Raw genomic sequence first — 27,781 nt, 5'->3', positions numbered from 1 at the left:
TACAACAAAGAAATGGACAAAATACTTTTAACTTAGTAAATGCTTAGTTATTTTCAAACATTTGTGTCTGTGACTTTTCCATTTATTTGTTAAATAAACACAAATAATTCTGAATTTATTACCTTTGGTTCAGTGGAAGCCTTTTTCCTCTTTTAATAGTGTATTTTCCTCCTGTTTCCAACTAAGAATATTATCCATTTTGCAAAGTGCTCAAGATTACTTTTTGAAGGGCATAGTTAAGTCCCAATTTACCATAAACATGTTTCTTAATAGCTGTCAAACTATGTTTACTCGGGCTTTGGAATAGAGGCATTGCCAGGGAAAGAAGTAATCCTAGAGTTCTATGAGTATAACTTTGGTAGACAGTGTTTTTGTTAATATATAAAAATCCACCCACCACTGAAAGTGTATCCTCACAATGGGTTTCCGAGAATAAATTAGTGTTTCATTCACAGTTTGCCATTAAAAAAAAAGAAAACAAATACCCATAACATGAAATAAAAGCTGAAAAGAAAGAACATATAAGTTATACTCAACTTTACAGCACAATTTTTGGAAGCTCCTATACTTCAACATGAAACCTTAAAACCATCAATTTTCAAGTCGACTCTTGCTTTGATCCTGAGATTAACTCAGTTGGTCAGAGCATGGTGCCAATAATGTGGAGTCAAAACCTTGTACAGGCCACTCACTTGAGTTGGACTCAATGGGTCTCTTCCAACCCAGAATAGTCTGTAATTAAGTATAATTTGCACTTTGCAAAATACACTAGGGAAATTGGAAATACATGTACTAGTCTTGCATCTTTCAGACAAAATAAAACCGTTTCTATTCCAAAAACACTGAAGAGATACAGATATCTTTCTAACTTTTAACAGAATAGCAAGACCTGTCACATAAAAGTATGAACTGTTTCCTTTCCCTGGCAATACACTGTTAGGCATAATATATGAATTTTGGCCAAAATTAGTCAAGCAGAATGCAGCGGGTATTTAATTATTATAAATGAGAATTAAATAAATTCAGGTGGTGTGAAAAAAAACAAAGTTCAGCGATTTTAAAATGTGTGCATGACTACCAGTGCTAAAGCACATAAAAGATGATAGCAATGGAGTCCCAAACAAGGGAGGGAAAAAAAAAATTATATATAAAGGTGCATGGGTGTATGCAAGTGCATTTTATGCCTGCTTATCATTTTACAGTATTCAGATGTGTTGTTCCTGTTTCAGTCTAGGGGAATTCAAGACAAGAACACAAAGACAATGAAAATGACTGTGAGAAGCCTGCAGAAATCAGTCTCTATAATTTCCACTGGCCATTCAGGAGGTCTTATAACTGCTCAATTCCCTGTTTGCTGCTATTCTTCTTACATCCCTATCCCCCAAATTAGAATAAAGTGAACCATGGAAAGAAAAAAGATTAAATTGCAAATAAACCATGGTTATGCACAGAAGAAAGGAAAGAGTAGAAAAATTACATCAGAGACCAGATTTAATTCCAAAGGCCTTTTCTTGAAAGAAAAAAAAAAAAAAAAAGAAAAAAAGGGGGGGTGTGGTTCATGGGGATATGACATTGTTAAAGCTGAAAAAATATCTGATGTCTCAGAATTGCCAGGGAGAAATAGAGAAAATAAAGCTCTTCACATCTCCAAAATCTGGACATCACTGCCTACAATGATGTGGCACTCAACAGAATTTATAAATCTAGACTTTAATAGCATTTTCCATAGAACATTTCTAAAGAAAGCTAAACTCATGGCCTTACCACACATATTTGCTGCATAAAATCCTCTTTACAGGATTTAGTCATCACTATTACCTCCTTTGTATATAAATTCTGAAGCCAAAGTCTTCACTATTTAGTAACTTACATTGCACTGTACATTTCATCACTACCTGAGAATAACTAGGCAGCTAATGTTTGACTCAATAAGATATTTTTAAAATTTGTCAGTCTGACGTGGTATACAGGTACGTGTCACTTCAGACAGAAAACACAACACTGCATTACAGCTGTAATGTCTGCAACAAGCAGAATTAAATTTAGTGAAAACAGCAGGAAAAACATAGTGTCCTTTAGATCCAGCATAATAAATCATAGCCAAAGGTAAGCATTTTCTGTGTACTGATTTTCATGGTATTATCCAAGTATTTTCATGCTACATTGATATAAAAAATATCCTGCTGCAACACAAAAGTTGCCTTTTCCCAAAAGTTCATTACTAACAGAGAACCCCAACAGTTTCAGACTATTCATTCCTAAACACTACCAAAATAAATGACCATATTTTCATTCTTATTTTTACCCATCTTTTTGTGACTTTATGCATATGCCATGGATGTAAAGTGGAGTGGTGTGGTGAATACAGAAAGAGCACAGGTTAAAAGGCAATTAATTATAATGAACACAAGACAGCACTCGCTCTGTCCCACTCAGATTTCCAGAACCTAGTGTTGTCCCCATGCTTTCATACCACCATGTACGTATGCATGTGCCTGAAGTGCTGAAGGTCTTTTACAAAGATATGTGTTCATCCTACTCCTAGCCAGGAGACAACAGTCAAAAAAAGTGTTCTCAAGCTATAGCTCCATAACCATGAACACTGGAGCTGCGCACCGCAATACAGATCTGATTTGTATGAGACATGAGAACACAACCACATTTTCCCCTGAAATTAGATGGTGCAAACAACATAGCCTCTGTGATAGCTTTATGCTCTGCACTGGTCACATGACAGCTATGGTAGAACAGATAATAGTCAATCTGGCATAAAGCCTGACAATAATGTTGGCTTGTCAAAATTCCCAGAAAACCGTTGGGGTAGCAGAATATGTTTGTACCGGATCATTGATTACCATCATGTAACGGCAACCTTCTTGATTAGAAGCTGGAACCCTAAAGCCAGATTCAGTCTGCTGTTGAACTGTGGCCTTGGAACAGCTTATCCCACCCACCTGGAGGACAGGGCTGAGCTGTGTCTTGCTCAGGTGAGCCATTTTTTTCTGCCTGCCATCCACAGAGACCAAATCTCACAGAAAGCCAAGGATTAAATACAAGCAATAACTTACTTCTTATGGCTTTTAATTTGTGCTAACAGAAAGCACATTACAGGTAATTTCACAGGTAAAGAGTATACACAATTGTTTTACTGCTTACTTTTCCTGTGCAATATATCTAACTTACCCTGATAATTTAGCTATGCAGAAATTGAGACTAACAAAGCAGTAAACAAATGATCATTTATTACACCTCATGAAACATTTACTTCTCCCTACACTAAATACTGGTCTGCTTTATCAAAAAGGAAAATAGCCCTTTCTTTTTGAATGTCACAGACCTTACAGATAGCCCTGAGAATTCTTTCTAAAATTCTACACATTCACATCTAAAGCCGTGAATAAGCTTATCTTGCAGGTACTAAAAAGAAATGCTTATGCTTTACCACATTTCATTTCAAAAGTACTAATGCTCTCAAAGGCTAGGAGCAGAGATCTCTTGAGTAATTTGATTATATTTCAGGTAGTACATGTGAGCTTTAAATCAGTACCAAAATAGAGACTAAACCAAGTCCCAGCCATCCCAAGGTCCTAGTTCAGTCTATGTGCCTATTCCTAAAATGAACCATCATTCATCTGAGAACCATGGATTAAAGGAATAATGAGTACTATCACAATGAGAAACTAAATTTGGTCTTTTCTAGTGTAAAATTATGCTTCTATTTTTTTGGGAGTGAAGTTGTGCAGGAAAACAAGATTACATTATCCCAAATAGAGGACTTAAATATTAAATTCAGAATAGGCAAATTTTTGCATATACATTTGTGCACACACATAGTGGGGGAACCCTGGCATAAAGCAACCATAAAGGAAGAGCAGTTGCTTAAAACAATAAATTTTCCACATGGAAAAAAAAAAAAAAAATCCAGTTTGGAATCTGACCATTTTTTTCCAAAACAGACACATAGGTTCCCATTTAACTTGATGCTTTTATTTGATACTAATATCTGTTCTGGTGGCTGAAACAGTCCCCAAAAACACACTTACTTTGTGAGTAGTTACTAATATCCCCTGTGATACTAACACTGCAAGTTCCCAGAATAACTAATTCCCCCTGAGGCAAAGTCCCTGCTTGCTATTGTATCCAAAAAAGTACCTTTCCTTGCATTTTGAGAACTGCAGGTTGAATGCAGGTATTGCCATGCAGCACTTCTGACAAGCAACACTCTTGGGAACATCCCCAATCTCTCGAAAAGAGCAGACTCCATATAACAAAGGGGAGTTTCATAACGAAAACTCCAGACAGAGATGGAAGCTTCATAGAAAACCTTTTATTGCCTCAAGCTTACCAGAGTTCAAAGGAAGAAGATAGTAGTGGTGTTTTACAGAGCCAAAGAAAAACAGAGTGGAAGTGATTTGCCCAACACAAGACTAACAGCAGAGCACAAGAACCAAATCAAACATCATTAGTTTCACAGCATAACAAGAACTGTTATGCTAGTTCAAGCTTATCAGACATTTCTGACCAAACGTATTCTGAAATTCACTTTTCTGTCCCACAGAAACCTCTCTCAGGCACATCCACAACATCTACTACTGCAGACTAAATGCTGCAGCTCATTCGGCTATTACTGTTCGATCAGCTATTTGCATCCACAGTGGTGCATAGAGATCCAAGCCTCGAAAATCAGATTACTATTATATACTTAGCTTTAAGGTGAATCAATATTTATATTTGGCTAGGGAAAGTGAAGAATTGGGGAGGAGAAAAAAGATTAAAAAGCCTTCACACAACCGCATTTGAAATACTGCAAACACCATGCTTAGCAGTTACAAGAATGACAGTTTTAGGAAATAATATTGTATGCCTAGATCACTCCATATTAGGTGGAAATACTCATTACCTCCGACATTGAGGCAGACCTCTGTTCAGCATAAATTCAGGTAACTTCAATTAAATTTAATTTTTTTCAATTTGATTAAGACTTTTCCCTGTCCCCCCTCCTCCTGTTGAGGATACATGGTACAGAAGAGTTTTATGTTGTTACAGCAATGAAGTGACACCTACTCTCTTATTAGCAGAAGTCTGAAGCAACTTGCATGAACAAGTATACATCACCAGCAAAATATTAAAATATTTTCCATGCTTGTGTCACTTCGCTCAAATTCTTTACTTTTAAACTCACTCTTCACCTTGAGTAAATCCTTAAATATAAAAGCTGCTCTGCAGAAAGTTTGGCACAAAAGCTGTAAGATGGAAAGAGCTGCATTCAGCTCAATGAGTGAGCCTATTTTACCTACATACTTAAAGACTTGCCAGCATTATTAACTATTTGGTTCCCCATAAAAAAAAAAAAAAAAAAAAAAAAAAAAATCAATGAGGTACATACAAGTTTTATTGTGCAAAAATTTATGCTTTTACATATTGCAGCAATATCAAGAACTATATCCATGCACATTAATGAAATTATGAACAATTGAATGTATGAAAAGTATGAAAATGCTCTTTAACAGAACTTATTCTACTGTCAGAAAAAGAATTAGTCTCACACATTTTCTGCACAGCTAAGTTCCAAAAATTAGGTCTTATTGTTCCCTTAATTTTGAAAAGTAATGAGCCTTGTTTGATAAGGCAGAGTCTGTGTCTTTTTTAACAATCTGCATGTGAATCACTTAAAAATATTCAGCTCCATTTAACATGACAGCTCAATAATTTAGATGCTGACTGTTCTCACTTTGAACACTTGGAATTTAGTAACACCTCCCTGGTCCTACTTACCTGTCCTTTAACGAGCTTAACACAAAGCATATTTTAGTCAAATTTAGTGAGATCAAGTGTATTTAGATTTTACGGATGATCTGAAGAGATGTATCATTTATTCAGTGAATCACATAAGGAGAGCCTTTCAATTAAGAGAATTCCCAAGTTTACTTTGGCTTGCAAAGCATTACAAATTCTAAGATACAATATCCTGCAAACTTCATGTATATCTTCAAAAACTATTCTAACTTGTGTAATAATTTATTTCTAGTATGTTGAGTCTGCTTTGGTGTCAGAGGAGAGAACCTCTGCAAAACCAATCACTGGATATGAAATACTGAATTTTTCCTGTGGTTTTTTCCTGTGCAATTTCTGTAACAGGGAAGATTATCCTTCTGTAAATCCCAAAGGTTCTCAAGCAACAGGGCTGCTGCATAGCTGAAAGATTTAAACAGAAAAGGAAACCTCTGGGTTGGGTTGAGATACCCACCATAAGTCTTGGAGTAATATTCCCCCAAGTAGCAATCTGTAGTAGTATAATCTGAAGTACCCTCAGGAGTAAAAAGTGAACTGGCGAAACCAGAGACGTCAGTGACTTCTAAGCTGTGGTGGATGGAAGATCAGTGGTAGAGCTGCTACTCAGTGAGAGAGACTCTAAAACTTTATAATTGTTCTTCACTTTTTTTCTAAATAATCTGCCATATCTCTGGTCATTAGGCAGCTGTGGCCAGAGAACATAATTGATTTGTTGGAACAGAAGGCCATCCTCTGCTAGAAAAGCTATGATTCTGTACATAGCTCCTTTACACAGATTCTTCTAAGAAATTGCTCTGATATACTTCTTTTCCAGTTCATGGGGAGGGTTTTTTTTGCCAGTTCCTTCTGTATCCCTCACAGCCTTCAGAACAAACTAGTAGAATTCTAGAATTAGCACTTGCCCTCCTATTCAACCTACAGGTCACATTTTTTTCGGGTTTACTGCACATAAAAAAGAGAGAATGAATGCAAGAAAGGGAAAACTAAGATACTGTATTAGAATTTATACCTTATACCTTTTTATTTCGTCATGTAAGCTTGGAATCTTTTGAGACAATATAAAAAAAAACCCCACAAAATTTGAAATCTTGTATCTGAAACAAGCCAGAAATAGAAAGGATAACTCCAATTTATCTATACTTATAAATCTTGCCAGAGAAAGGATCACTTCAACATTAGAACTATGAAGAGCAATACAACTCCTTGGGGAATTTTTGTGAAATAATTTAAAACTGTGACAGCAATTATTTATGAACATGTGCCTCATTGCTCCTTGAATAATTTCTGCTGGTGTATATAGTTAACCTTAGATTCTCAGAATACCTCAACTGATATAGAAAAAAACCTCCCTCCCGTGAGAAACAGTACTCCACTATATTATACCACTTAGTTTTCTCATCTAAATGTACTTTAGAATTGTTCTGCAAAGCATTTCTTTGCATGCTTGTTTGAATATGCTACATCCCAAGACATGCCTCAAAGTGAAATGATTGTTGAAAATCCTTGAATGTGTCAAACAATATTACAAAAGGATGCAGTTATTTAATCTTGTGTAATAAACATGAATATGGGAGTGCATGAGCACAGAATACAGATGATTTTTGAAACTTAAATATCAAGAAAAGCATTTTCCTGATTTTAAAGGGAAAGACCCTAATTTAAAAAGATTAGCAATCTAGCATAAAATATAATTAAAAAAAAATAATTGAAGTACAAAACATCTGGAAGAAATTTATGTTGTATTTCTGCTAACAACCTTTATAATGCTTGCTTTATGGTATAATAGGTTAAAACATGTCTCTTTTGTTACAGGTTCCCTATTTGCAACTTGCCTCCCACTGAATAATACCCTTATATCCTATCATAGTTTCCTTCAGGTACTAGAATCACAGGCAGCCTGAATATTTTATATGATTTGAAAGAAACTCAATTTAAATTTCACGGTTTTGGTCCAACTCAACTTTAAGGAAATGCTACATACAGAAAGGATAAACAAGTAACTTTTTTAGTCTCAGTTTTGAGTAAATTAGAAGTCTATATACATGTAAGAAAAGATAAATTTGTTGTTTTGGGGAATTATCCTTTGTTCATGACTTCTACAAAAACCTAACTAATTAAATCAAATGTATTTAAATGCTGATATTTCTTTCATCACAGGTCTCTGAATTAATCCACTAGACTTAACATAAGTCTAAATCCAGTGTTTTTGTACTGCCCAATACAACATATCTGGAAGCAGGGACATACACCCAGGAACATTTTAACAGGGGTTCAAACACATTTGAAGCCATTTAAGCACAATTTTGCTGGTTGTGCCTCCCTGATCATGTAAGCTGATGCTGTAACTAGTACTGGGCAACACCAGCTAAAAGAATAAAATGAAAACTGTGACAATTCCCAGTTAAGAGATGATAACTGTTAATAGGAGTGGCTCCCCTGCAGATTCTACTGTTATCTCGATCTGTGTAAAGCCACCGCCCTGCCAGACCATAACGCCACCTTGTTTACCATAAGGACCAAAAAACAGATTGCTCTATACATCACTTGAAAGCCTAAACATGCCCACTTAAAGCATCAAAAACACACTAACAATATTTTCTCGACAACTTTGAAAAAAGACCTTCATTTTCTGAATTATAAACATCACCCTCCTCATAAATAGGTTTTAGATGAGGATGTACAAATGATAAATTTTCATGTTCAGCACACCCATTGACCAGTAAGATAGATTAAACAAAAATAGCTCTACTGGATGTGTAATGGAACTTGTAGGAGTTCAAATACCAAATATCCACATATTACTTTTCACTTTATCTGAAAGTGACACATTTAATTCTACAGTATGTGGGGTATGTTTGTTTGGAATTCTTTTTCCAGTAAGCCTTTAAATCTTTTAAACTGGATGAAAAATTTCAAGTTAACAATTCACTCAGCATATATCAGAAGACTGTCAAAATGAGACATTTTCTCAATATTTGCAAAAGAAAATTCAGCTGTTAGTTAATCTGTTTCTTTCCCTGTAAACTGTACCAGCACAGGATAAAATCTTGTGCGACAGGGACCTCATATTTCAGTGGGTTTCATATTTAGCTCAGCTTGTTATCTAAAGAATCTCGGGTATATTTTTGGTCTTTAATTGTATCAGTGGATGTTGGTTAAACTTGGACATTAAAACTGATCACCATCCTCAGACAGCAAAGAAATTCTTTGTAAAGAAACCTTTCCAATTTAACGTTTTGATAAGCAGGGAAACTGATAAGAGTGCCTCAATTATCAGTTTTTCACATAAATCCTCCATAGTGTTCCATTCTTGGGGTGAAAATCCTACCTTCAGCAGTATCTTTGTCTCCTGAGACCTTTTCCCCTCTACTTGACAATTAGATTTTCCCTCCCAAAAGCTGCTTTATGTTCTTGGTAACTCCTGTTCTTTTGCATTGGGAAAAAGAAAACACAACTTGATATTCAGTGAAAACTGCTGTTTCTCTACATCTGTTTCAGAAGATTGTCAGTATTCTATACTTTTCTAATATTCGTCTTAAGACAAAATACTTAGCTCTAAAACCAAAATGCAAAGAAACAAACAAGCATTTGGAAATTATGTGTATTAATAAATAATGTATTTTAAAGATAACCCAATATCTAGTGCAGCCTCTGAAGAAATTTTCATGTAAATTATAAACCATTATTAAACTAAACACTGCTCCTGTGTAGTCCCAAACACCATATTAATTGTTAGAGAAGGTAGACTGCCTGGTGCAAACCATTGTGAACACAAAAACATACCAGTAATTAAGGAATATTCAAGAAATAATTTCTAGTTTGCTAAAAACTTTAAGTTAATAAGACTAAGAAAATACTTCTTAAATTAGCTCAGCTAAAACTGTAATGTTTTTGGAAAATATGTTCAATTTACATTGACGTGTAGATATTCACATTAACTTTAATTGATATCTGCATGCACATGCTGTTGATAAGCAGCATCTTATGAAAAACTCCATTATTTGTGGACAAAATCCAGTACTGCTCACCAGCTCGGTAATGCAAGGTCATTCTAATTACCTCCTCCAAACTTTACACTCCCCTCCGTGGCACTAGTAATCATGAGGACACTTTGAAATGCTGAGGCAGCATTATACTGGTTTATTGTGAAATATGCTATATTCAAGTCTAATCATTGGAACTGCATATTGGATATTTGCTGAGGTTACCTTTAAAATGACATTCTAAGAACAAGGAAATCCCTCACACCTGAAGCAGTCCCAACACTGCTAACACTGTTACTAACACTGGAGAAAGTTACAAATAGTTCCTGGAAAAGTCTAGCTATTGGCTAGTTTTCTCAAAGCAATCGATCAGTAAATCAGTAGCTAGTGACTATTTGTTCTTCCTAGTGAAGTTAAGGACCCCGGTGCAGCCTAAGTGCAGGCAAAGACTTCATACATTCTCCATCCATTTGATGCATGCTAAAAGGCAAAATGCACTCCACCAGATTAAGGTCATAAAAATATTCCCAACTCTGAAAAAGGTTGAAAAGGTATAGACTTTACACACAACTACTGGGAAGCTTTAGGGAAAGCACTGTCAGATGATCTGAAGAGATCAAAATCTCATAATGTAACTCAACATTGTGGCTAATAGCCGAGCATTAGAAATGACAACTAACACACTGTAGCATGATTCCCAAAATTGTCACTCTATAACAAAGGGCTTCCAGAAGGGAAGCAGCATTTTATATGCATTTTTACTACAGCAATCTAAAATAATGTTTTTTAAATTTTTTTTTCCTACGGTAATAGTCATGTGCAGTGAATCAAAGGTCTGCCTTGCCCAGCAAATTATCTTCTCTCCCTCCCTGCAATTTGGCCTAAAGTAGATGCCTGGCAAGTAGATATCAGAAAATATATATCATTCTTGCCTCAGTGCTTTCCCAACAGTCATTTTCATGTAGAGCCTTTTCCGATTTGGAAATGTTTTCCGGGTTTGAATTTTGTGTTAATTACCTCACAGCTCTTAGGACAAAGTTTCTTTTATGCTAATCAGCACATGGTAACAGAAGCAGAAACTGATATTAATTTCAAATTTTACAGCTGATATTATGAATGCAATACATTTGTGTCCCATTCAATTTTGCAGCCAGCAGTGACTTTGTTGGTACAACATGCAGCCCTTTCCAAAACAGTGTCTTTTGAAAATTTCCAATGATTTATATGTTCCAGTCTTCATTTCTGTGGCCAGGGGAAGCTATTTTATGCAAAACCAGAATGAGTTGATTTGTAATACAAAATTGCTTTTATGTATAAAACTATGAGTAAGACCATCCAAAATATGATTTTATTATTATTTACATACCTTATTTAGTAACCAATGCTTTTTCCTACTGCTATATCTCTACTGCAACTATAAGTCACCAATCAAGGTTTCATTTATTGCTATATAAAAGCTCTTTAGTAGTTTAATTCCACCTCATTTGAAGACAAAAAAGCCAAATTATTGTATTTCACTTCAGTCTATTTGCCACAGATTTCCCTATGACAGAACAACACATTTTCCTTAATTAGGAGAAGGTTCCCTGGTTAGTACAGTGACTGACTGCTCAGCTTTAGCAAGACCTAGACACAGAGACCCTCAGAGGCACATTTCAACTTCAAGCCTGAGCCATCATCTCTTATGTGACCAGAAGGACAGCTGTAATAACCAAATCTTATTTGCTTACTTATAAAGTGTCCTCTTACATAGGGCATTAGACCCTAACTACGAGGCTGGAAGCTAGCCCAAGTCACATGCAGGAAGCAGCTGCAGCACTAGTTAAATATGTGTATCCTAGAACACCAAAAGATACAGAAGTCTTTACATGGTGGACTACTGTGCTTGCAGAGTGGACCTCCTTTCAGTCAAATGAAAAGTGAAAAAGGCTTACAGAAGAACGAGCTGCAAGGACAATTCTTCTCTTTCATTCCCTATTTGAAAGAAGTTCAGTTTCAAAGCAAAGAAAAAAAAAAAGGTTGACAAATCTGATTGAGTCCTCAGGCCACAGATGGTCACCATGCCATCTAGAAGCACCTATATCTGAAATATTTTAAGTTAGCAATCATACAAGAATTTACCTTGTGAATGATCTGTAAAAATACACTCAGTATACAGAAAGATATTATCTCTCTTTCTGCAGCTGTCATATGCCTTATCTATCTACCTGTACATGGACAGATAGGTACACACGAGTATGTTTTATGCTTGTCAGATGCATTCTTCAATGTTTGATTCACTTTTCTAGAGTTAGCTGAACAAAGTACAAGAGAATTGGCTAAAAATTTTATTCCCATTAGAACATGAACTCAGTTCTCTTAAGACTGCTAATACTTTGCTCTCTATCCCATTAAAGTTGCAGCAAATGAGCAACTTTTTGAAGGAAACTATGCCAGCAGCTAAAATAATCAAGGTCTACATGAAAGCAATAAACCAGAGGAGAATAAGACGGAAAGATATTACTACAATTCTGATATTTAGACCAACTGATCTTCTAAGAGTATCTTTTATGCTTGTATTTTCTTTGATCTACCAACAAGCTTTTTGTTTGTTCTTCCAGCTTAATGTGCTCTGTGCTAGATGAAGAGCTTTTACTTAGGATTCATTTGTGGAAGCAACCCTTGAAAGCACGTTTTCCAGACAGTGATCATCATTTTGATTACATGCCAACAAGGCTTCTTTATGCAAAAAAGGGCAAAACTCACCAAATCCACAAGCATCACACACTTACCACAAAGTTCATCTGGTTGAAATAGCATGACAGACTCTTTTTCAGTTACTGCTTTACAAAACTCTCATCTATGTCAATTAGAGTACACCAATTACTTTATATGTGAAAGTTAAAAAAAAAAGTGGTCTCAAAAATTACTATAATTGAGGAAGTTTTTATTTAAATATAGCAGCATTCTAATTAAGGACTTGGGTTACTGCACTCTGGGTCTATCTGTATCAACAGGCTTTTGAACTGTACAAGCACAATACATAGGTTACTCTGGAACACGGGAAAAAAGGACTCTGGAAACATCTAATGGATTATTTAGTTTCCTTTACTTCAGAGAACTAAAGAAGCACATTCATGTCAATGCCATGGCTTTTATATTAGCAGCTCTACATCCTTGAAATAATCTTTGTAATTCATTATTGGTAAATAGATCAATACTTTTAAAAAAACCAACCAAAAATCCCACAAAAGTTATTTCCCTATCTTCTGACTCAGGATGAGCAAACCAAACAAAGAAACTAAACCTTGACAAACTGAACCAAGAAGTGGTCATATCAAAAAAACCAAAACAAAAAAAAAAAAAAACCAAAAAACCAGCTATTAGAGTAATCAGAATGGACAGAACTTCACAGAAGATGCATAATGAAATAAAGAATATTATTTAAATAACATTACCAAGATATTGAAGTAATGAGAAATTATATCCTTTTAAATTATGTATCTATCCAAATTCTGAACTTGAATTCCCTTTCCAGGGAATATAGTTATTTTTCTTATTAAAATGTTTCTCTTTTTTAGGAAGGCACCTAAACCCAATGATTTTGAGAGACATAGATTACATTACAGTCTACTGCCTTCTCTTCATATATTTAAATATAAGGCTACTTTTTCAATCAAAACCAGCTATTTAGTTTTGTGCAATGTCCTATCTAGTAATATGCCTTCTCCAGTGAAACAATGAGTATGCATAAGAACAGTCATCTACAGAGATGCCCAGATAATGGGCTCCCTGCTGGTCTTCATCTCCTTCAAGACATAGGGTATTTCTACAAAGGCAAGAAATATAGCTGGACACAGAGAAAATACAAAAAAGTTACCCCTAATCAGTGGAGCAATTCTCAAAAGGGCCTTTTAAACAACATGTTAGAACAGCTGAGCTTTCAGGATAAAGTACACATGGACCTCTAGGTATAATCAGAATTGGTAAAGTAGACAGAATAGCTTCACTGTTCGTTATTTTGCACTGTGTGTTAGACATTCAAACATATTCCTGAAAAGCCACCGAAAATATTAATGCATAACAGGATTTTTAAAAAATTACTTCCTTGCTGGTAGGAAAACAAATATTTCCATATTATATTTAGGATAGCAATGGAATCCTCCCTATTTATCCAACTGACAGAACATCAAGTGATTAAGCAGAAAATATAACTTTCTTTGCAAGATCAAATAGTGTCTCTTAAGCAACTACTGTGAAGGTTTAAAATTCATTTGGCCCTCTGCTGGGAAAAAATATAATTTCTACTTCTAGCTGACACTACCTTCTTTGACATTTCTTCACTGCTTAGCTGAGAAGCAAACGATGTGTGTTGGCTCAATATTTTCACAGCATGGAGGGACAAACAGATTAACCAGTTAAAAATAAAAGCAGATATCAAGGATAACCAAAACAACAAAACAGTTTGCTACAAAGCTTTAAAATGAAAGCCTAATTCTTCCTATTAGTCTAGAAATCAAATCCCAAGTTTTCTTTGGAAGACACTTAACTTTTCCTCCATCCCGAGTTTCATTTCAATTAAAAAACAAAACAAAACCTCAAAGCTGAGCACCCTCAGCATATTTCAAAAAATAGCATCATGTGATACAGAGCAACTATTTTCCTCCACAGAGAAGACTGTCATCAGAAAGAAATTTAAACAATTTTGTGATGATCAGGAAAAATGCAGTTTGTATGTATGTAAATATTTATACAGAATCCTTCAAAAGTACTCTGCTGCTTTCAAGTGTAACAGACCACTAGCAGTAAGTAAAAAGCTCTAAAGAACAAGCACTATAAAAAGAAATTGACCAAGAAAAAGTTGTAAAGCATTTCTTAAAATGCTGCATCCTACTCAGCCCAGGATCTTCGTATTGCAAATTAAAGTTGATTCTCTCTTCAAGGTCACAAACTCTCCCCCTTTACTTAAAAGAACAGTGAAGAAATGGTTCAACATTTGTGTCAACTTGTATGTACACCAAAATCACTGGAGGTAAGTTGATTTAAGAACACTCAGCATATCTCTTTCTTAAAGGATTTAATCTGATCTCAGTTCATTGTACCACAGCTTGTAGAGGTGCAAAATTGTGTAATCATTTTTGATAACTCACAGGTAAAGATGAATTTAGGAAAAGAGATAGGAACTTAAAATTACATTCGAAAACAAATACCAAAACTAGTCTTAACACAGCTTTGTAAGGACACTGATTGTTACAGACCCCTGGAAACACTACAGGGCTTACTCTTCTGATCTTGATCAGACATTGCCCCAAGCGATGATGTCCTGAGGTCATGAAAGCCCTCTAGCAGCAGCACACTGCTCCCGAGTGCAAGACTGTCTGTCTCCCTCCAACAATCCTTATCCAGTATCTAATGAAGACTGAAGGCAAACTGGAAGCTAAAAAAAGATATAACCATCCTAAATCAATCCCTTGGTAATAAACACAGCAACTGATACAAATTTACTTTTATATTCAATCTTACAGCAGGTGTGTGTTCAAAAATTCATTTGCAAAGGACATAAAGCCTTAATGTGGACAGCAATTTCCAGTTGTACTGTTTTGCATGGAGACTGTTAAAAGCTGTTAAGAAGAGCAGTGTCTTTATGAAGAACAATGAAGTAGTTTTTTAAATTACTGCTGGTGGCATACAGCCACTTATTTTTAACCCTGGCTGCAAAACCCCAAAACAATAACCTAAAAATAGCCAATCATGAACTACTTTTGTACCTTTGTTTAGTCTTTCAGAACACTGACTTTTTCTCCACCTAAACATTAATTTTCTGATTTTCTCATATCTTGCTAACCATTAAAATACAACAAAAATCTCTTTAAATGTATAGTAACTCTTCCACCTTAATTTTCTAATAATTTTAATAACTTCAAAAAATTGTTTCATAAACACAGTTATGCCCATTCAATGAAAAACACTGGGAACTACAGCCCACTGAAACAGAAGCATTTACTCCAATTGGGTTTTCCCTCTTGTGAAAGACAACTAAATATTCTGAGCAAGAGCCATCTGATCCACTGAGAGAACCTACAGGTATACTTCAGCACTAGCAATATATTGGGTAGTCATAATAGCTTCCTGGAACACATTTAAAGTAAACATGAAACACTTAAAAAGCAAACTTCTTCATTAAAAAGAAATTATAACACCTAAGTACTTACTGTTACTTCCTGGCAGTAGAATCTATGTTCTCAACGAAGGCATGAAGCTATAGTTTGGAGTTATTGCCTGTTAAGAAGTCAAAACAACATAAATATATTAATTTACTATAGAATAAACTTTAAATTGCAAAAGCTAATAAGAATCTTATACTATAAATAAGAAATATACCCACAATAAGGTCTATGTCTCAGCCCCCTCCCCTCCCCAAATGAATTAAAAATCACAAACTTAGGACAAGTGGAATTTATGTCTTTAGAGAGACACTTTCACAGATTGAGCTAACAAATTCTGCCTTGGGACAACAGAAAAAAAAATTCAGAACATGCACAAACAAAAACCTAATGGAAAAATAAGCTCCAATATGTTCTAATACTCCAGCAGCAGACACAAATTACTGCAATATGGACACTTTCACTTATAACTGGCAAAATAAATAGGACCAGACACTAAAGACACATATTAGACATACTGCTGCTGACTTCTTAATACATTGAAACCGAGATAATGGTATCTCCAGATTATCACTTATTCCACTGGACTTACCAAATGTATCAGATCTGAGAAAAATTTAGATCTGATCCCATTGCCAATGCTCATTCTCATATATCAGCTACAAGTGATTAAATAGCACAAAAATAGTTTCCTACACTGATATATTCTAATTTTGACATAAAAAAGGAGTTTGCATTAGAATAAACACAAAGCCACATCAAAAAGCATTTTTCATATGATTTGTTCAATCTTACAGGTAATCCTACTTGTATTTTCCCTTCCATACATAGAAATATCAATCCCTAGCAAACAAAATAACAAAAAACATCAATTGTATTACATATTGACAATGTCAGGTCTTTAGGATTCATGAAAACAGTTAAATCCACAGATGCTTTATAAATTAGAAGTTATCTCTGAATTCTTTATGTGACACCTCACATGCCATGGTAGAATGAATAAAACATGCCCATGTGCCCTTAGCTATTGAGATTCTACAACTATAGAAGCAATATGAAGGTAAAAAGTTGTCATTCCAGACTATAATGCTACTCCAAAGTAAACATGTATTTTCACTCATAAAAACATCTTCATTTCAACTAGTGTTCCATTTTCCTCCTTCTCCATAGGCAAATTCTATGATTCCTTAAGAAGAACTTGATTTTGTTTTAAATCCTACCAGCATTTTACATATTTCATATTACATAAAAGCTGAGACTCAATACTAATGATGAGACACATATCCTGCAACAGAAACCTTATTTGCAGGTTTATCAAGAAAGTATGTAAGGTACAACTGCAGGTTTCATTTCATATAGCCTCCAGATCAAAATGGGGAAACAGTAAATTATACCAGGGGACCTTTGGATAAAAGACAGCAACCAAGTTGAAAGAAGCAGAACTTTGGGCAAGTGTTGGCAAAGTTGCATGATAAGATTAAATAAATGTCATACATTGCTCAGCAATTAAGCAACAAAATAAAACTCTTCTATTTATGTTTTTACTACAAGAAAAGCTAGAAACAAATTCCAAAGTGAAAACACATTTTGTCCATTTTAAATGCTAATATTATACAAAAGTAGCCTTCTTAAATATAGGCGACATGATGTCATCTTTTATTTTTTGTACAGGTTGGAAAACATATATTAGGTAACAAGTCACATCGTACATTTTTTTTTCCGATATCACTCAGTAGTATTAATTCACATAATAAAACTTAGACAATTTAAAGATTTTCTTACTTCCGGATTTGTTAGGTCACTAAAATAGGGGATGTTCTGGAACATGTTGATACACCAGAATGCAAGAGAAACAGTTTCTGTCTCAAAGCTTAGTGGTTCTCTTTGTTTGCTTTTAATATTCTTACTTAACAGAGGTAACTACTGTTGTGAGTCAAGAATAAGATTTAATTCAATGTGTGAGTTTAGAAAGGATAGCCTTAGTTCTCCGTGATATTAGCAATATCTGCAACAGAATTCTTTGGTTTCTCTCATTTCCTACTTCTATTGTGAAAAATATTAATTAAAACATTAAATAAAGTATACCACCCTTGTGACTGTCTCCATGTGGAAGAATGTCGGAGATCAGACACCTACAGAAGCTAAACTAGGTAGCACTGCAGACCTTTTAGCCCTGGTACAGTGAAATACAAGAGACAGATAAACTCAGGGCAAGAACAGAAGTGAAGACATCACGTCTGGTCACTCTGACCACTGTGACAAAGAAAGATGCAACAAAGACTTCGCTAGCAAAAGAGATAACAAAGGACATTGCTAGCACAAGAAGAACAATCAGAAGATTGTGTTTCTAAAGAGGACCAAAATAAAAGCATCAAATTAGAACATTTTGTATGAATGTAGTGACCTCTACAAGAGATAAGTTTGCAGTGAGAAGGAGGACTACAACCCAGCAGAGCAGATTCTTATGGACTTCAGGCTGCAGGCAGAGAGCAGAGTTAGAATTTTCCTACAACAATAAGGGACCCTTTTTGCAAACCAGAATCCAACAAAAAGCGAAATACCAACACAACTGAGAAAATTAGGCCTGTAGTGTTCGCTAGACAAAAAATAACAGAACTGTGAGTACTGGAAAGGTGTTCCGGCAGTGTTGATGTCATTTAAAAATATTACAGTAATTTCTTCGCATTAAAGCAATTTTTCATTATGGGCTAAAATCCCTATATTTTTTTCCTAAATCAAAGAAACCTTGAGATTAAAAGCTCCTGCAAGCAGCTGTAACTAGATTCTAGGCAATGAGGTACAATTCCAAAACACAGGTCCTAAGAACAGATTGATTCTCAGTCTAGTATGCAGTACTGCAGGCAGTGGTGGAGCTCCCCATGCCCCCAGTTAGCCCCGTGTTTGTCACCTGAGCTTGGGGGGTCCCTCCCAGCTCATCAGTTCTCCCACCTCCTCCCAAGTACAAGCAGCAGCAGCAGTCTGTCCTGAGCCCCTGTGCAGTGTGCCCCACCCCCCCATGTTGCTGCTATCTCAGTCACAAAACTCTGTCCATTTCCTCCAAAATAACAGAAAATGATGTTTCCTCAAGTAAGAAAAGCAAACCAAACTATGGGAGATTACATAATGAACTGTAAGAATTTGCTCTCATTTTTAAAATTCATGTCTTACAAAATAATTGCTTTTCATAACTAATGACAACAGAACCTGTGCAACGGAGACTGCGTGACTATTGGAAGTCTGCCTGCTTTGAAGAAAGAGATCAGGTATCAGCAATTAATTATTATCACATCCAGTCAAGTAATGAGCTACATTTTATTTTTGAACAGTTATATCACAAATTTCTCACATACCATATAATGTGGTATGCCAAGTTCAATATAAGACTTGCAATGTGCTGGTACAGATGCAGCAAGTAGCTATTTGCTGGCAAGGCAAATGGAAATAATGCATTGCTCTAGTAGACAGGTACATATATTTGTAAGACACTGAAGCAATATTTGTTCAAATATTTGTAATCTAATGGCCAATATTTGTTCTAATATTTGTAATCTAATGGCCAGACTATTTCCAGGATAGCAACCGATATAAAGAAAGAAGTGAAAAGAATGAACATATCTATGAGATTTGGGCAGACTGAAGAGTAAAAATTATTGACACTCCTCACTGTCCCTTACTCAAATGGGAAGAGTGGCCTCTTGGAGCTGAGAGGGGACTTTCAAAAGGACCTCATCCTGACTATATCAAAACTATTTATTGACTTTTACATTTACAACCTTTTAACTAACTTGCCCATTTTGAACCTACTTTAAAAGTATTCTCATTTTACCTTAGTTTAACTAGCTTGCAATTAAACTAACCCTACAACAACCACATGAACAGCAAGACTTTTCTCACCCAGGGAAGATGTACAACTTCAGATTACAGCAAGTGAGCACATTGAGAAACAACGTACCTGCCAAGTACACCTTCCACTTTACCTTATATGTAGTCATGTTGCAGCATATGTCACAGTTGAGACGGCCACAACACACAGAGTATCCCCATACAATTTCAGAAGGCTTTAAGCATTCACCCATACAAAGTAGCACCATACCACATCAGAAGGCTTCAGGCATCTGCCCATACAGAGTCACACCACACCACATCAGAAGGCTGCAAGCATCTGCCCTTCTTGTTCTTTAGCCCAACCTTTTACACCCCTCATGCTCATGCATTGCCCCTGTGTGCCCTCTGCTCCCCTTGGTGGTTGGTCAGTGCCCCTGGGCACTCCATGGCTCATTGCTGTCAGTGCTGCTCACCTGCTGCTCACAGCTGTGCCCACTGGGGATGGGGCTGGGCCACAGCCCCACTCCCAATCACCACAAACTGTGTGCCTACATAGTAGTGCTACAAAACCTCTTGGTTTGAGCTCTCTGTGCTAGGTAGAGCCAGCACAAGAGAAAGTGGAGCAGGAAGAAGCGTCTGCCAGTGACTGGTAACTAAAAGGGCTGACAGGGCTTGAGATAGCAAAGTGCACACAGCATTCTGCTCTGACAAGCTTGAAACACACTGTAAAAGACAAGAATTACCACAGAACAATCAGTTCCTTTCTTCATGTCTGCTGCTGGCAGGAGCTTGCTAGCCCAGTACCTTTTGACCAGCAACCTATTTAACATGTGAGCATAACTTGCTATAAAAACTTACACATGAAACCATGCAGAATAAGCATAAGTACATTCATATAAATTCAAAGTTGTTAATCAATGGTATATTAATTCACATTTAGCCTGAGGATATATTTAGTACTGTTGGGAGATCCCTTTTTATAACAATTGTATGACCACACCTAAGAATAAAAGCAGAAAAAAACCCCTGCTTTAAGGAACGTTCAAGGATGAACTATATCTAAAAAGCAGTAATAAAAGCAGATAAGAGTCATCAAAAGAGTTCTATAGAAATCAGTTTTTATACACTGAATCATAAAGAGGTGAAGCTTTTTTCTTATTCCTAGGCAATTTATCACATTTATATCAGCAACGGTACATTCCTATGTGATAGGACACTGAAAGGAAAACTTCACTCTATTTCTAACTCAATATAAGCCTTGTGCTTCAACCATATTTTGCATCTATTCATTTAATACAGTCCCTCAGTCACAGTTCATTCACAAAAGCTCAGAGACAGGGAGAGCAAGAACCTGAAATGACTGGGTAAACGCTTGTGTATTTCTGAAAATGTACACGTTGGTAAATGGGAACTGAAACTGAGAAAGCAAAACCAAGTGAACTGGACAGAAACCCATAAATTTTTGAAGCGAACCATTATCTAGAAAAAGGCTTGGAACAGCAAGCACATTCCGCGTACAAAACAGCAAACTGCAGAAAAGTGCAGTCCTGAAAGTTATTGACTCCCAAGTCATATATTAGCACAAAAACCTCAGCACAGAACTGTACCTGACCTAACAAATCCTGCACTTCAGGGACACAGCTTATATTACGGCATGCCCATCACATCACTAAGGCAGATGTATTACCAGTATGCACTCTCATCCTATCATGCTGCACTGCACAGAATCATCAAGATGCAGGAACTGAAACCAGCAGTGGCACACATACCCATACCACCCTCCACTGAGTGGTATCAATATTCTCATCCTTTGGTGGGGTGTTCTTTTTTTTGAGGTCTTCTGCTTGGGGTCTTTTCGTTTTTTGGAGGGAGGCCAGCTTGTCTTTGTTTGATTGCTTTTCTTAGAATGTGGTACAAATAAAATCTAGAAGTCATATATATCAGTAAATATATCATAATATACGACAACACAGTGCACCCTCTTCCTTTTTTCCCCCTCGCTCTCCCTTAACCACATCTATTGTGTATTCATACACCACTGAGAGTGCACAAACTACAGTAAGGACCAAGTTTATTGCTTTTTTTTTTTCCTGGGGTTTAACCTTTTAACCAGTACTCCATTACCTGAAGGAGAAATAATCTTCAGCAAACAGTACTTCCAAGATTTTAAATGAAAAGAACCTGTTTAGTCCTAAAGTAAGGAGTCATTAAAGTGCCTGTGGTGGGTTGACACTGGCTGGATGCCAGTGCCCAGCAAAGCTGCTCTATCACTTCCTTCCTCAGCAGGACAGGAGAAAGAAAATGGAATGAAAGTCTAATGGGATGAGATAAGATCGTGTATTGTCTCTCTCACTGCTTTTCTCCTCAGCGGGAAGACTCCTCACACTCCTACCCCTCTCCATTGGAGAGACCATGTCTCTCCATGGTCCCTCCCACAGGAGACAATCCTCCATGAGCTACTCCAACATGAATTCTCCCCACAGGCTGCAGTTCTTCAGGAGCTGCTCCAGCATAGGTACCTTCCATGGAGCGCAGCCCTTCAGGAAGAAGGATCCAGCATAAGTCCCCAGCATGTCACAAAGCTTGCCAGCAGCCTGCTCCAGTGGGGGTTCCTTCCATAGGTGGAAAAGTTTGCCAAGAGCCTGCTCCAGCATGGGTTTCCATGAGTAATAGGTTCCTTCAGGCATGCCCCTGTGTTCTGGACCCCCCCACCCCCCAGGGGTTCCACCACAGGCTCCAGCTGGATCTCTGCTCCAGCCTTTAACCTCTATGGACTGCAGGGGCACAGCTGTCTCACCATGGTCTTAACCACAGTCTGCAGGGGAATCTCTGCTCTGGTACCTGGAGCACCTCCCATCCCTCCTTCTACACAGCTGTTTCTCGCTTATATTCTCACTCCTCTCTCAGCAGATCCACCTTGGAGGTGATTGGCATTGGCTCTATTAGATACAGGGGAAGCTTCTGGCAGCTTCTCACAGATACCACCCCTGTAGCCCTCTCCATTGCCCCACTTGTTTAAAAAAAAAAAAGGAAAAAGCAGCCCACCACTACTTTAAAAGAAAGTTTTAAAGTATTAATGATTAAATAATACTTCTGAAAAACAGAATGGTTTCCACTCTATAGGTTAGAGATCTGTAGTGTGCCATTTAAAATACAGTTACAAGAAGCAGTGGTATGGTTAGCAATAATTAGTGGAAAATAGGAGTCAGAAGAAGAAAGTTCATCTTTTAAAAACATCAGAAAAGAACACAAAGAAATTTCTCTTTCACTTCTGTTCTGACATTTACAGAAGTGTTCCTATGCCTTTGGAAAGTTGATTTTTCTTTTTAAAGACAGGATTTCTTACAGGAAGACTAATTGGTGTGACCCAGCTTTCTGTGCCTATTGTTTTTAACAGCCACCGAAGTCATAGACATAACTACGAATTGGTATTTAATTTCATGACTTAAGCTGCCTTAAAAAAAAAAAAAAAATCCAGTTTACAGTTATCTTTCTAATTCATACTGTTTCAGGTTTTCTCCCACCAGGCAATTATTTGTTGGCCAAGTGGCTTTTACCAGACTGAGACATTCACTTATTCTGAAGTTTCCATATGAATACCTGCAGCTAGAAATTCTGCCCACCAAAACCATCACTCCCTCTTAAAAATACTAGCTTCTTGCAAGCTTTCAAATAGATTTCTTTGTTTAGGCTTGACTATGTCATAAACCAGTCTAACATTTCATAAGTGAATTTCAAGTGAGTCACAGCATGGTTTGGTAATTTGTTTCAGCCAAGTACAACTGGCTTGCTAGCAATTAGAAGACCTCTAGAAGGGACCTGGCAAAGCATGTCACTCTTTTTCTTCTCACCTTAAGAAACTCTCATTGAAAGATACATAATAAGAGCAGAATGAGGTAAGACAAGAAGATGAGGTGTGGGAAAATGGGAGTAGTAGAGAAATTACACAGATGGAATCAGAAGGAGAGGCAGAAGCAGAAATGAACAGTAATAAGAGAAAATGCTCAAGGAGAAAGACATCAAAATGTATAAAAAACTAAAAAATATAGGATAATGAAAGAATTAAGCAACAAGAGAAAAAATGAACTAGAGTAGATTTCAGCTAGGAAGAAGGGTACAAGTTACAAGGGACAGCTTAATGCAGTGCAAGAATAAAAGAAAGCATAGCAAGAATAGTAGTTGAAGAATCAAGCAACAGCAGCAAGGCTCTTCATGCTTCATCTACTCATAGAGGCTCAGAGCTTGCTAATCTGGGAGAGGGGAGCTGTTCCATAGAGCAGCCTCTGGCAGAGAGTTGGGGAAGGACCCTCCTCACATCACTCATTCACAGGTATGTTTATTATTTTAATACTGCACAAAGTAGCCCAGCACAAGTTGCAGAAACATGGACTTTAGCTTCTGTAACTCAGCTGGCAGTCCACCTGCCCATGCTGCTTCTCATTTACAGTTACTTTGCTATTCCAAAAACATTTTTTGGCTTAACAGAGCAAGCTTGCAAACAGTTACTACACTATGGCAGAAAGCACAATTTAAGAGCACCTTACCTTTCTCCCCACACTGACTTTCCCTCTTTGCCATGCTCAACATTCCAGTACAAATCTCCAGCACCTGCCTCAGACTGCACAAAGCCAAGAATGTGTTCAGAATGCTTCTGTCCTGAGCCATTTGTACTTGGTCTTACTCACCAGCATATTTTTTAGCCAAGATCTTCTGCAGTTCGGAAAAACAATAACTTCCCCTCTGCCAGGACTATTAGGGGGAGACAGGGTAAAATGAGGCAGGACACAAACACTTCCTCTAAGATTCTCCAGAATTCATATTACTCAGCTTAATAAAGCACTCAGATTTATCAGCCAGGCCCACACCTATTCACCTCCAGAATCATCGAGGTCCTCTTACATCTTCTGCTCCACACCTTGGAAGTGCTTTGCTGCATAGAGGACATCTGCTAGGCCACGAGGTGTGCAGCCCTGGTGTTTTTAGCTGACTTTACAGGAAGGAGCATGAAGGCTTATTGAGGGTTTGGGTTTTTTTCCCCATTGGTCACAAATACCTATTCTTACTGTTCTTCAAGGAGCAGAATCTGATGCATATGTATTTCAATTCCTTTTCTAAATTTCTCTCTTTTCTTCTCTGCTGCTTGAGAGTCTCCTCCATTTTGCAGCCATCTCCACAGAACATCGATGATCTGTAACTATGTCATCTGCCTGTTTTCCTAAGGAAAGGCTGTTTCCAGAATCTGTTTTCAGAACGTAGTAGACCTCAGCTAAAACAATAAAACAAAACCCCAAGCTCTCCACAGTAGCTTAGACCTCCTGCTCCTCCATCTAAGAGAGCAAATCCCAAAAGTGACCTGCTGGCCTCAGGGCTCTCCCAAGCTGTGCTGGGAACTGCCCTTCCCAGGTGTGCTCAATCAGCACTAATTAGCACCTACTACTTGCCCCCTTCACTCCTCTGCCTTGCATTTGCTCCAAATTTACCAGCTTGTCCCTGAATGCCCCACACCCGCGTTTGATCTCTCATCTCTTGGTTGTGCTCAGGTGAAACCCTTCTGAGGCTTTCTGCCCAAAAAAAAAAAAAAAAAAAGAAAGAAAAAAAAAAGTACCCCACAAATAAATAAAAGTGAGACTTTATGCTAGATTTGCTTTGCAAGGGTTTATTATTGAAAAGATATTTTAGTGGTGTAATATGAATTTTAGTATTGTGAGCCTGTTTCCTACAGCAGAGCAGTTCTCCTAATCTTTTGGGAAAGGTACTCCTATGAAAATCAGCTGCAGAGTGCAACCAGCAGCAGCTGCAATGATTTCTTCTGCAGTTACCAGGATGTTATGAGACAATGATTTTTCCTCTGATGTTGCACTAACTCTAAATTTTGAACAATGATCTGGAACAGCCTTTTTGTCCAAACTTCCATTTTTTTCCTCCTTTTTTTCCTCTCACATATTTTAGTTACTTTCTAAATTCTATTTTCATTGTGCTTTTTCTAGTAGGCTTTTTTCCTCCTGCATGTATTACTGAATATCAGATTAATCAGATTATTTATAAAATAAAAAAGGAACAATAAAAGTATATTTATTAAATCCTTACTCTATTCATTATTATTTTAGGTTTAGTAACCTTTTTTTCACCTGGGTATTTACACTGTCAAGTTATTTTATGTTGTTATGTAGCAGACAGGAGTGTAACAGCAGCAGAACTATAATAATAAATAGTTATGTGCTATTGCTTTTCTGCAGTTATTTAACACAATTATTACCAAAGTAATAACATTAATGTCTATCTCCAGATGCTTTGCTGAGAAAATTGAGACAATAATAAGAACCATGGCTTACAATTAAACAAAGTGAAAATTTATTGTTGGAAAAGAATTGCAATAATGAGAGGGAAAGTTGCAGCACTGCTCATCACATTAATTTCCTTTGCACTGGATGTAGGAAGGCTTGATTCAGATGTTAGTGGAGCTACCAAGAGGGGAAATAAGAGAAGCATGATGCATCGACAACACTAAGGAAGTGCATTCAGTGACATGGAAAGCTCCTTATGATGATGCTTATGATGTAGGCTTTGACTTCTTTTAGATTAGTCATGCACTTAACACCCTCCACGAATACATCTTTGTTCATCTACATGTACTTTATGCTTGTGAGAAAAGAAACAGACTGACTTCTATTTGTATTTTCCCAACATAAATTCCATTTCGCAAACAATTGAAACCTTTGAAATCTTAAGTATCTTTCTTAACTGTTAGGAAAACAAAGTTAAAAAAAAAAAAAAAGCTGAAGCTATTCTTTTCTGTCAATGTCACTTATGCAACTGTGTTTAACTTTCCTTTTCCTGAAGTATTCAGAGAAATTGGATTCCTACCTTTTCCACTCTTCGAGGTCTGAAATAAAATGAAAAATATTTTCTACAAATTTCTTGGGTTCAGAACTAATTCAGGATTCTTGATGAAAGAACTATAATTGCAAATGTCAGTATGATACAGAAAATCAGTGCAAATAGTTTTATGTTTTGTAAAGTAGTTGCCCTTGTCTTACTGATCAAACGATTCTGAGTATTCATGGGAAGCTTTTTACCTTTTGTACATAACAGTGATATCAAGGAAAGACATTTAAAAAATATATAATGAAAATATTCACTATGAACATGGAAATATGTTTGAACAAAAAAAAAACAGAGGAAAAGATAATTCTGTCTCTCAATAACATGATGTTTACACATGCACCTGCTACCAGGAAAGTTCTGCTTTTCTTTCATTTTGTAACCACAGCTTTATCATGCTGCATCAACACATTACCAGACAGAGGTTTAAATTGGTTATCACATAATCTACTTTTATTCTTTTGATCATGTCCAGCTCTGCTTACTTGATTACATTATGCATTTTCTAGGAAATTAATCTTATCTTACTTGCTAATATCCCATTATCATCAGAAAATTCAATAAAGATTGCTCTCCCAGTCAGATTCAATGAAAAAAAAACCCAAAAAACCACCACCAACCCAATAAATCCCTGTGTATGTTTTCTAAAGTAGTTTGTATAAACATTTCTTAATATCAGTTCCAGTGAATGTTCCCTTACGTTACACAAGATGCAACATTGCTTTTTGCATACTCTGCCCATCGGCAGACAAGAAGGTTTTATATTTTTAACAGTTATGTTTTTTCAGATCTACAGTGTTCTCTATGATTTTTTCTAGTTCCTATATGCACTACTCCAAACAGACTTTTTTCAAAATTTCTGTGGTTGTAAAAATTGCCAGAATTTACCTCTGAAAATTAAACACTGCTGGTAAAATAGTTCAACGATGTTTCCATTCAAAGAATAAAGAATACTGATGATTATTTTTTAATGCTTGGGATAAGATTAGTGACTGCAGATACAGTAACACAAGTTCTTACATCTATCATGAAAATCTCCTGTTACAGTGAATATCAATGAAATGTATAGAAGTCTACAGGTTGAATAAACACTACCACTAAGCTGTTCATATGCATGGAGAATTGTGATACTCTTAATATTTTCTGAGTTTCAAT

This window comes from Onychostruthus taczanowskii, unplaced genomic scaffold (assembly GCF_017590055.1).
Source record: "Onychostruthus taczanowskii isolate IOZ18803 unplaced genomic scaffold, ASM1759005v1 scaffold12, whole genome shotgun sequence".
Lineage (NCBI taxonomy): Eukaryota > Metazoa > Chordata > Aves > Passeriformes > Passeridae > Onychostruthus > Onychostruthus taczanowskii.
This window is presented reverse-complemented; position numbering follows the sequence as displayed.